Genomic DNA, 13301 nt, shown 5'->3' on the forward strand with positions numbered 1-13301 from the left:
TTCTTTGATAATGTTATTAGTTGAATGTAATAATTATCTATCAATCTATCTATCTATCTATCTATCTATCTATCTATCTATCTATCTATCTGTCTATCTATATCTATCTATACAGACATATATACTGTGTGTGTATATATATATATATATATATATATATATATATATATATATATATATATATATATATATATATATATATATATATATATATATATAGATGTGTGTGTGTGTGTGTGTGTGTGTGTGTGTGTGTGTGTGTGTGTGTGTGTGTGTGTGTGTATATATATATATAAAAATCATCCCCTTTTTTTCCCATTTTTCACATTAGGGTGGAGGTGTCTTATTAGCTGTCATCATCTCTCTCAGTTCAGTGCCACACTTCTGCCTTCTTTGACACTCATGCCTGATTTTCAGATATTCTCTCACATAATCCATCCACCTCTTTGCTCTATACCGTCATTTCCACTTGACTTCTTCCTGTCTTTCCCAAATCTTCTTGACCGGATTGTCTTCATGCTTTTCTGCACATGTGCCTGAACCACAATAATCTATTTTCTTTGATCTTTTCTGAACTGGATCTACTTTGCCTTCTGCTCTTAGGTTCTCATTTCCTCCTCTGTTCCAAAGTGTACATCCTTCCACCCATCTCAGACACTTCATTTTCATCAAGGACATCAGGAGGCACATTCACTGTATGCATTTCATTACTGTGTTTGTGTGGAGGGGTAGCACAAGGCAAGCACTAGGATCCAGGGGGAAAAGCTAAAGTGGCATCTTCTCCATTAAGGCAAGTGATTTACACTAGTGCTTGCGTTCATTTTCGTATATGAGAGGAAGTATGTGTGTGTGTGTGTGTGTGTGTGTGTGTGTGTGTGTGTGTGTGTGTGTGTGTGTGTGTGTGTGTGTATGTTACTGTGTGAGAGAGTAGGGGTGTGTGTGTGCTACTGTGTGAGAGAGTAGGTGTGTGTGTGTGTGTGTGTGTGTGTGTGTGTGTGTGTGTGTGTGTGTGTGTGTGTGTGTGTGTGTGTGTGTGTTATGTGAGAGAGTAGGTGTTTGTATAGAATGTAAACTAGCCATTTGTTGATGTATGAAGGAGAGGGTGAGTGCATTGCTATGTGTGAGAAGGTAGGAAGGGGTGTGTGTGTTTAACATACCGCTCAACTGTCCAGATTTAGCCTCAGAGTTTTGCTCTTTTTCTCATAAAATTTGTGGTTTTATGGTAAATCACTGAGGACTGAAGTCACTAAATATTGACATATATATTCATATCCTTCTGAAAATATATTCAGCACAAAGCCTATTATTCTAGCAACTGTCTAAGTTAAAAAGAACAATATTTAAAATCTATCCCTAATGCCTCTCAACTCTCCAGATTTTCACAGAATGTCCAAATTTTTGCCTCATATTTTTCTTCCATTTCTCCTAAAATTGGTGGTTTTCCAAATTACTGTCTAACCATTGAGGACTGAAGTGAGAAAATAATGGCAGACATTTGAGTTTCAAACTCCATGTGCATCAGTACATTCATGCTAATGCAAACCTTGTACTTATATCAACTTTCTAAGTCTGTAAGGTCAATATTTTAAAAAGTTTTTTTGGAGAGGGCTTTGTTCCCCCATTACTACTGGCTTTGTCCAGATTTCTTGCTTGAAGTGGTTGAGGCATGATCCCTATTTTGGGCCATTGTATGTCCATTATTTCATGCTTTGTTCAGATTTCTTGCAATAAGAGATTGAGACATATGCATACCTCTCAACTGTCCAGATTTTTGCAGAATGTCCAGATTTTTGCCTCATATTTTTGGGCCTGTTCTTCAATATTTGTGGTTTTCTGGCAAATCATTGAGGACTGAAATAGCTAAATCTCATATACGTTTTAGACTTCATTTCCTTTAGAAAATGCATGCTAAGACAAATGCTGTTTCCAGCAAATTTCTAAGTCTGTAAAAGCAATGTTTAAAATCTGTCCCTATTTTTGAGGCCTTATGTTCCCCCATTATTTTAGGCTTTGCCCAGATTTGTTATGCTAAGAGATTGAGAGGTATGGTGGTATGGTGTGTAATGCTCTATTTAACCAGGAGGGCGGGTTAGTCAATTAACTTAATCATACTTTTCCCCTATTCAAGGGCAGCAGGCACTGCATTTGTAGATGAAACACTGAATTGTAAAGTTGTTTCCCAGAACCAACCTCTTTATTAGTTACAGATCTTTTTAATGCAGAGTTATTCAGATGATTTTCACTTCTGCAGAGATTTTACTTATTGAGTAATATTGGTGGATTGTAATGCCAGAAGTTTGTGGGTAGTTTTGTCATCATTGGTTCATATATTTTGTTGCATTGCTTACAAGAAGAATGTTCTTAACTACAAATTTAAAACACTATTCTAACAAATGGTGCTGTATTATGCAAGGAATATAATTTAGTAAATCAGAAAGGTGAATCAAAGAACACGTGTGCAAGGCCCTATAAACAACTCAAAGTTAAACTTAATTCTCCAGTGGCCAGATGCATTTTCTTTTAATGTGGATTTTCATGCCATTTCAATGAATGTGAGTTTTGAGGGTAGAGAAGTTTACTGCTCATGCTAAGTTTGTTTTCATTGTGAAACTTTATTGTCCCCCAGGTTCACTATGCCCTGCATGGCATGCAGGATCAGTGCAGGAGCTCTAGCAGGCAATATGTCTGCCATGTGATCCAGGAACAGCCTGCAGGGGCATGCACGAGAGTTCCTGCACTAATCCTGCCTGGAAGAAGCCCTCACCCCATTTGCAGGAGAAATCCATGCAAATTCGATGATTTTGTGATCCAGGAAGCATGCAACCATCCGTGCAGGACTAGACTCCGATCCTTCTGCAAACAACCTTTCTAACTAAGCTATGACAATTGTCCATATAATTATGGCTACAGCAACAGTGATCTAACAAAGAACCTGGTGCAATTGTGTAAGTCAGCTTATACAAACGTTGTTCAACTAGATCAGTGTTGCAGTATTAGCACTCTCTTACCTTCTGCCTTTTCCTTCCGATCCTTCCTTGATCAGGATGAGGTACCTCTTGTTTACCTTTGTGTCCTGGCATTACAATATCTGTTCATCTTTTTCCTAGTTGATACAGAACTTCAGGTTTTAGCTTTGGGCAAGAAGTCTATGAGAGTTTTCACACCTGTACATCCCTATTCTAACAACATATACTCTCGTGCAAACAGTGGACATGCAAGGTATGGGGAAGGAGCCCAAAACTCTTTACACTAGTCAGATTCTGATCCTTGGCTGTATCCAGCCCATATATTTATAGCTATTATAACTGTGATTTATTCATGCATCTATTGTTATGGTACATAGAGTTACAGAACTGTAATTTATATCACTCCTGAGCATAAATTTAATCAGATATAAACTCAGCAAAGAAGACCACTGGGTGGATAAGCTAATTTCCTTTTAATATCAACTTCTGTTTTTGTTAAAATTTGATGCTCATATGGTTCCTGAGTGTTGATGTTTTTACTATTTGATCATTGGGTTTACATCAACAGAATGGTATAGTGCAGAATTTGATTATTTTGCTTCATTCAGCTTTTCATAAAAAAAAAAATCTCAAATAAATTAATAAACAACTACTTCTCAGTATGCAGTTTAATAACTTATAAAAGGTAACAGAAATAAGATAACTCTCACAATAGTACAGACTTTATTATTAACACAGTCTATGTTTGACAAGTCTTGTTTATACTTCTGGAATGCAGAATTACATAATTTTGGGACAGAGTGCTTACTGATGGAAGTTCCATAAGCAGTATAGGTGCCCTTTATAGTGCACATACCCTGGATAATACAGGGATCCATAAAAATGAGTTGTGACATTGGCCTGCCATGCAGAGTAAAAAAAAAATTGCACAGGGAAGAGGGGAATATAATATGCTATTCAAATTAAAGAATTGAGAAAAGAAATTAATTAGCAGTCACACTTATAAATGTGTATGAGTATAGATTAAGTTTTCTCATAATAAAGTGGAAGCTTTAAAGACAACAGACAATGCTTACAATTAATATCACAATTTAGAATATAGCACAAAAGAAAAATATCATAGGACATTAGAAGCATGACATGCTGGCAGACCAGTAACAGACTCAATGCTATATATTTTAATAACCCTAATGGAAGGTCTTTCTCAGAAATGCAGGAGTAGTATGAAATAGGTCACATCTATACACTTCACTGACCAAATAATACTCTGTACAGGTCATATTTTATAGAAGAAGGATGACAGCTATGAGTCCTGGCTCAACACATGTTAAATGAAGAGTTAAATAAACAGCAGTATAGGTGATTATTAGGTTAATGACCCCAGGGGACCATTTTAAGCCTATCCCTGCTTTTCAAAGTGAAAATCAAACCCTTTCCATTGTGTCTGTAAGGTAACATCCTTAACCATTACCCTAATACCTAACCCCATGCTTATCCAATATCCAGAGACCAAAGGTGAAACTCAAACCTTGTATCAATGAGGTAAACACCTTAACCATCGTGCCAGCCCCTAAAACATAAACATTAATGTTGTCAATTTTGTTAAACACTGAGCAAACTTGTATAAGTCATCTATTCATCCATCCTCAGCTGATTTTTCCCCATTTCTGTACATGGGGTCGGGGGTGTCACTTCAACAGTAACAATCATCTAGAGCCAAGGTTCACACTGGCAGGTGACTAGCACTGGCACAGTTACATTATTCTTCCACACCATACATTCACATGCACACTCATACCTATGACCAGTTTAGAGTGTCCAGTGCACCTACTTCATGTCTTTGGAATTTGAGAGGAAACTGGAGGTCCTGGAGCTGGAGTAATCCCACATAAACACAGGGATGACATGTAGACTCTTCACAGAAGGCACCCCAGCACAGAATTGAACTGGGAGGACCTCTTACTGTGAAGTGACAAAGCTCTCCACTGTATCACTGAGGAGATCCAGCTTTTTCTCTTCTCAAACATTTAACAGATAACAACCTCCTCTACAAAACCCAACACATCTTTTGCCCACACCACAGTACAACAACTCAACTTCACTAATAGTATAAATCTACAGAAAATCTCAGGTAATCTAGTGTCTTTCCTTTTCTTATATAAATTGAAAACATTCAAAACTGCCTCCCATCAAAAACTATTATCATAACTTTCTTCCCTTGGTTTGCCTCAGTCTTCTTTATCATGGTTCCACAATTATTTATCAAATAGGCAGCAGGCTGTAAAATGGGAGAAAAAATATTTTCTTTCCTGCCAGTACCCTTTGGAGTCCTTCAAGGTTCAAACTTTTTTTTTTCATAAATTACCGCTATACAGTTATCAAACAGGCATGTAGTGTGCAACATGCCAATGATTCTACCCTAATCTGTACAGCCTAAACTCTCTGCAAACTACAAAAAATAAGACTCTTTCACATCTACTGAATCATGGTTCTCTAAAGCTAACTTACTACTGAATCAAAATAATATATAAAATGTATGCTTTCTTATCAAAACAACTCTCACTACAAAAACAAAACTTTCACATCTCCTTCATGCACTGAGATTGAAGTTGCACCAGTACTTGAATTGCTTCATGCTAGAACAGAAGAAAACTTTAAATAAGACTAGCAAATCCTATAGGCATTAATAAAACATACATGAAAATTGGTACTTTGTACTGGGCTCAACTCTACCTAACAAACCAAATTAGAAAAAGTACAGCTTCCTGTTCCCTCCTCCCTACCCTTCTGTATAAATCATCAGTCTTCAAGAACCTGTGCTCCACCTATAAATTGACACTTGAAGTATGCTATAATAAATTAGCCAAGTTTGCTGCCAAGCTTACACACAGTACACATCACTGCATGGTCCTCAAACACGTGAACTGGGTACAGCTATCATACCTCTTAAAATATATTCAGTTCCTTACAGCTCATATTCTCATCTATAAACAGGACTCCTGTCCAGGACTAAAGAGCATCATTTAAATATTCACACTATATAGAAGTTAAGGTCTAGTCATGAATCTCTGGAAATCACTATCATATCAAACAATACAGTAGAAGACTCTTTAGATTCTAGCTATGTCTCAAAACTATTTCACTAGACAAATTGAAGATCTAAATGCCTACAAATTGAAAGTGAAATAAAACCTTAACAGTTCCAGGCTATGTGCATGCACCAATAATGTTATATATCATTATAAAATACAACTGTCTTCTCACAATAAAAATGACAAAATGTCAGTCTCATTATGCACATATCAAGGCATTATGAATAACTTGCATTCTCACTGCTAAGATGAACCATCGCAGAATGTAACAAACTAGAAACTGTATACAAATACTTAAAAAATCTTTTAACTTTTACTTCAGTATGTAAACATGTATAGAGATATTTTTTAACTTCATTATTACTGTAGCTGTCTACTGAAGTATGATTTTTGCTCTCTGGTAACGTAGTATTTCTTAGTTACAAAAGTTGATGGAGTTTTTCTCCCAGGTCCTTTGCTGAAAAAGAGCAGCTCTTGGCCAGTCAGACTACCCCAGTAAACAAATGCCAGTAAATAAGTAAATATATAAATAAATGTTGTCTGTACTTCCCAGCGTATGCAGTATCTGGATGCGCAGAGTATTGCTCATGTAGTCTTTCGCCACCTGCATAGTCCTGCAGACATTATTCTTCTGTGTGAAAGCCTTAAAAGAGTAAACGCTAGCATGAAGAATTTAGCTGTGGTGCTGGGTATAACAGAGAAGCTACAAATAGTTAGAACACCCTTCAGATAGAAATATATGGTAGGAACCCTTGTCATGTGCAGAAAACTATATTACATGCTTCTGCATAGTCATGGGCAAGATTGATTCATACAGATATTTAGTTCATGGTTCATGAGTGCAGACAACACTAAATTAACATTTATGCTTATGAGGGAATCCATTTCACTGGCTGTTCCCATTAGCATAAATTCGACAATGTCACTGTGTATCAGGTGGGCCAGGTGTAATTGAGATAGTACACTTTCTGCACTGTGCTACAGACTGAAATATGGTGTTGGACCTTGTTTACAGTACAACATTTTTGGATTCAGAATACACAATAATGGTGCTGTGATTGTTAAGGAATGTTGTCTTGAACAACATATCATGGTTACTTGCTCATCAGGTACTGAGCTGCAGGGTTCTTTTCATTAAATCTACAACTGGACAAGCATAAATCTCAACCCTTGGCCCAGAGTGTAGTCCATGAGTCATATATTTGTAAATTGCAAAGTACAATTTGGAACCCCATTTGCATACTGACTGCATATCTGGATCACTCTATGTATTTAGTTATATCTATTCTTGCTCACACACACACACACACACACACACACACACACACACACACACACACACACACACACACACACACACAAAATTGATATATGAATCTCACAAATCTGTGTTATGTGGCTTATGTGATGCACCAACCCTGTGCAATTGCAGACTTGCAGACTATAATTTTGAACTGGACTCATCATGCTGCAGAATTTCATAAATGTCATCCTAGAATTGTTCCTTTTGCAAAATATCCTATATTCAGGATTTTGACAATTGGGAATGCTCATTTCTGTCACTTTAAGTTCATAGGTAGTTACCAGGTATTTAATCCAGAATTCCTAATTATGCAATGACCCCCCCCCATTAATATTCCAAAACATGCACGCTGATTGTTAATCAAACTAAATGGTCCAGTCACCTGAACCTTTTCTCGTTGGTATAAAGTGTCCAAAACTTTTTTTTTTAATAAATAAATAAAAACGAAGCAATGGAGACTTTCTTTTCTCCATTGCTTCTGTTTCAAAGCATTGATGTACTGGGTATGCGTGCAAGTCTCATACACATGTGCAGTACATCAAGACAAGGAAGCAGTATACCACCAGCTGTGGAAGAACAGTAGTGCGCCATTATACAAAGACATTATTTAAGAAAAGTAAGTCTTTTTTTTTAAATAATGTCATTGTATAATAGCAGTAGCCGACTTCGTAGTTGTTGTATATTGAAGATTTACCCACAGTTGGCTTTATTTAATCACTCAGGCTTCGCCTTCATGATTAAACCACGCCAACCGTGGGTAAATCTTCAATATACCACACCACATCATCAGTTACTGCTTAATTATCCCATCCCAGTATCTGGGGAAGTGGGATGTTCAAAGTCACACAATCGACAAAACAAGACTGAGGGAATCAAACCCTGCACCACTGGATGTAGCGTGTTATCAACTCCCTACTTTAATCCTATTCACCAACAGCCAAACTTTGTTATCTAACTGCCATTATTTAATGATTTAAGTTGTAATGACTTCTTGTTTCAGAACTGATAGAACCTTGAGACTTGAATGCTAAATATTCTGAATCCATTAATATCTGTAATGTTGATTTATTTTTCAATTTGCAGTTGTGTTCTATATTGTTTTTCATCTTTTTGCTGTTTTGTAGCAGTAGGGTATATACCATGTCATTTTCCTAATTAATTTAGACTGTGTATATGTTTCTTTGTAAAAAAATGTCTAATATTGCTAGGGAATATCAAAGCAGGCCCATTATAGCATTCTGCATACCTTGCAAGAACATTGACTGACCAGTGGATTAGGCAAACATTAGCTATAAATAAATCAGGGCAGTACTTTTGTTATGATGGTTTGTACATCAGGCCACTCCCTTTATTAAGGGTTCAAGTCAGTATTTGGTTGTTACCAATAAGTTTCATGAAGGTTTTCTTGTTGCTTGCCTGGGGCACTTTTTTATATAATTGTGCATGCTATGGCATACAGATTACGACACAAGGGAACTTGTCGATCTGCCAAATACTTTTCCATCAAATGCTGTTCAGTAGGAAAAACATAACTGAAGCCCACTTTCTGTGATCTTTGTGTTTGTATTCCTCCACAACATCATGCAACTTCAGAGTTGGTATATATATGTTGTATACTTGCTTTTGATGTAGAAGGCTGTGGTTTCTACTCCTACAGTATACAGATGGATTGCTGATACTGTACTGTGTTGCACTTTAAAGGGAGTGGATGCTACCGTCCTATGAATGTCCTCCTTTGGAGCATTAGCTAGTAACTATGTTTTTGTTATCAGTTTTCCATCCATTCTCCATTGCAAAATTACTAGCTTATCATTTTTTTAATGTAGCATAAGCAATTTATTCTTCAAGGGCAACAGGTACTTTATTTGTAGATGAAACAATGAAATATAAATGTGTTTGCTAGCAGCAACCTTTTCATTAGTTGCAGATCCCTTTACTGTGGAATTATTTAGATGACATACTTCTGCAGAGATTTTGCATATGTACTGATATTGGTGGCTTGTAATGACAGAAGTTTGAGTGGCCTTTTATGGTTGAAATTTTCTGAACTGGGTAGTTTTGTCATTTTTGGTTCATATATTTTGTTTCATTGCTTACTGGAAGACTGTTCCAAACTACAAATTTAAAACACAGTCTAACAAGTGGTGCTGTGTTATACAAGGAATATAACTTAATACAATCAGGAAGGTGAATCAAAGATTGTATACTTGTATGCTTGCTCACAGGATGCAGGAGATCAAAATAGGGCAAGAGACCAGTGACAAATGGAGTCCCCCAGGGTTCGGTGCTGAGACTTTTTCTGTTTTGCATACACATCTCAAAAGTAAAAGGAAATACCAAAGGGCTTTGGCCAACTAAGTTTGAGATGACTGCAAGCTAGGAGCAGTTATTGAATCCCCAAATGACTTAACCATCATGCAGGAAGGTTTGTCCCAAACAATAGCTGGTGCCAGAATCATAAATTGAAACTAAACTCCAAGAAATACATTATCGTATCCTTTGGGAAGTCATCTGCTCCAGGGAACTGCCAAATTGACAATGCCCCCTGAGAACTGATCCAGTTGTTTGGCATTTGGGAACTTGTGTGTACAGTGACCTAACTTTTGACCAACATGTGCCCAGAGTCATAAAGTCTTTCTATATTCCACAGCTTATAAACAAATTGGTTTTGACTAGATCTAGAGATGTTATTGTCCCCCTTTAAAAAGCCCTCATTAGGTCAATAATGTTGTATAATGCCCACTTTGGCATGTATCTGTCCAGACCCATGCAACAACTGGAATACCCACAGAGATACCTTACTAAAAGGATACAAGTCCTAAACAATAGGTCTTGCATGGAGCACGTCAAAGATTTATAACTATACTCAGTATCGTACAGAGTGCTTAGAGGTGACATGTCTGGCATACAAGGCATCCTCTGACCTAATATAGATGGACCTACTGAACATCAGCAAGTCAAATGGCATCATAAATACTCAGTCCAGATATTTAAACTGAATGTTGTAGAGAGATGGATATATATCACAGAAGCTACCACTGTTCAGAACAGACTACCCATTCAAGCAAAACAAAGCTCATCCCTGTCCATATTCAAATGCAACTTGGATCTAAGGATGGGTAATAGAAAATGTACTCCAGGATTGCCCCTCATGCCACTAATAGATAGAGACAGTTCCTAAATGCTGCATCCCTTACACGAGTCCCCTCACTTTATCTAGAGTATGATCACATTTATTCTCACTAGGGCTAATATACAATTATCAGCCATCGGATAGGCAAGACCAATCAGAAAATATTAATTCAAGCACCAAAAGATAAAGTGGCTAAGCTTAAAATGTCCTCCAAGTAAAAATATGTTGTGGCAGTAAATATTTTTAAAAATTGCCCTTTTTAGATAACTAAGTGCCCCTCTCACACTTTGCCCCCACAGGTGAAGCAGCCTTACCTGTTAACCAGCTGCAGTAAGTACCATTAAAACTAACAAAATTAACATGCAGTAGTATGCAAACCAATAAGTAAAACTGTTCCAGGCAAGCAATTGTAAAATGTTTCTTGAATAATCAAAATATTTCACTGAAACCTATAGTAGATAGCTTATAACTTAATACTACAACTACATTATTAGGAGTGTTTTTTTTTATTTGTTTCAGATTTACTTTATTAACAACAGTGCATTTTTTGTAATCAGGAATTATATTTTAACATGCTGAATTACAGCACTAAATATATATATACTCTACGCAACTGTATCTTATTGGAATAGAGTAACGAATAATATAAGATAAATTAATGAGTCAAGAGAAACATTACAGACAAAACAGCTTCAGTTTTCAAAATACAAAAGTCAGTCTGATGGAGCTTGCAGACTCCAATGAGGGGAGGCTAAAATGTCACCTTTCTCGTGTGTTTGTGTGTGTGTGTGTGTGTGTGTGTGTGTGTGTGTGTGTGTGTGTGTGTGTGTGTGTGTGTGTGTGTGTGTGTGTGTGTGTGTGTGTGTGTGTGTGTGTGTGTGTGTGTATGTGAGTGGATCTGTGTGTGTGTGTGTGTGTGTGTGTGTGTGTGTGTGTGTGTGTGTGTGTGTGTGTGTGTGTGTGTGTGTGTGTGTGTGTATGTGTGGTCTGTGTCTGTGTGTGTGTGTGTGTGTGTGTGTGTGTGTGTGTGTGTGTGTGTGTGTTTTGTGTGTGTGTGTGTGTGTGTGTATGTGTGTGTGTGTGTGTGTGTGTGTGTGTGTGTGTGTGTGTGTGTGTGTGTGTGAGCATGTGTGTGTGTGTATGTGTGTGTGTGTGTGTGTGTGTGTGTGTGTGTGTGTGTGTGTGTGTATCTTTTTGTTTGTGCTAAAAATACATTATACTATACATTGTGTCTACCTTGAGTCAAATATCTCTAGGATTAGTGTATCACATCTATTGACTTCTTGGGACGGGGTTACATAACCTTCAAGTGTGCCATATAGTAGATTTTATTAAGCAGGCAATTTTTTACAGAAATAAAACTTTGGCACATATTACTTATACAGTGTGTGTAGGTGCCTGTAAATGGAGTTTGTTATACAACTGTTTGCTTGTGTTTTACAAAAATGGTCTTCCAATATAACTTTATTTCATCCTTTTTGGTTTGTAGGTTCTACCACCATGAAAGATTCATAAGTATTGAGAAAAAAATGCCAGAAAAATGAATACTAATATGCATAAGATCATTTGTAATTGCTGTACCATGGATAATATAAAATCAATTATTTTAGTTTGTTTTGTTGATAGCAAAGTTTGGACCCACTTTTATTACCATATGAAAACCAGTAATGACTTTGTACAGACCCATTTGTTGTACTTCACCTTGTTAACGTCTATTGGAGCTGCTATTTACAGCTGGATAATGATAATGTGCTATTCCTAAGCAGATTTACAGACCACAACAGTTTTTTTTTCTTTTAATTAACAAACACCACAGTTACATAGTTCTAGATATGGAAAAAAAAAACATCCCAGCTTTACAGGAAAGCTAGTCAACAAATGTCTCACACTCCCAACAGTAGTTTTATTTATTCCTAACATGTATACTGTAACTATCTTTAAACATGTCTTTCAAGTCATTTTTAATGCCTGCTTGTTACACATATTACACATGAACTGTTTGCATGCTAAACGTTTTATACTTGGAATTTAACACTGTGTACTGTAGAATGTCACCATAAAAGAAATAGCTGTTTTATGTCTGTATAGTGTCACTACAAAACAGTTATCGATTTATATCAAGGTGTCTTAAGCATTATCTAAGCAATATATTATCTTTGTAAAAAAGTTTAGTCATGAATATCTGAAATTTGTCTGCATCCCAGGCCATGGCTGAAAATGGGCTTTGCCTTGTTGGACTTTCACTGTGAACAAAGACAGACATATAACTAAATAAATAAATATACACAAGCACAGTAGTAAGTTGCTATTTTAAACAAGTATATAACATTAACATCAAACTTATGGTAATAAGAAAACTGTTAAAGATAGACGTCTGATTACTTCACAAAAGTTTAGCTGACTTTCCCACTAATAACTAATCTCTTGAAAATACAATTCACTAGGTGATGTACTGTCATGCGCACATTACTTTATTGTGTTCATTTCTAGTTTTTGAAGTATATTCAATTATAGTGTTAAGGCAATGTGATGTTTGGAAAGAATGCCTTTTGGCTTAGTATAATTTTAATATTTAAATAAACAAACAGGGGCTATTAACCACTGAAACAATTTCCAAAGCTGATGAAGACCATAGGTGAAATAATAAATAACAGTGAAGGATTTTTATATTTATACACTTGACACAAAGACAGTAAATAAGAAAAGCTTGGTATGCCTTGTATACATCAGGAGCAGTAGTAGTCCACAGTGTGCAATCATTTAAGCAACTACTGTTCGCCCAGCGAACATTCTCACCATCAAACTAA

This window comes from Protopterus annectens, chromosome 4.part0, assembly GCF_019279795.1.
Source record: "Protopterus annectens isolate FY-2018-M chromosome 4.part0, PAN1.0, whole genome shotgun sequence".
Lineage (NCBI taxonomy): Eukaryota > Metazoa > Chordata > Ceratodontiformes > Protopteridae > Protopterus > Protopterus annectens.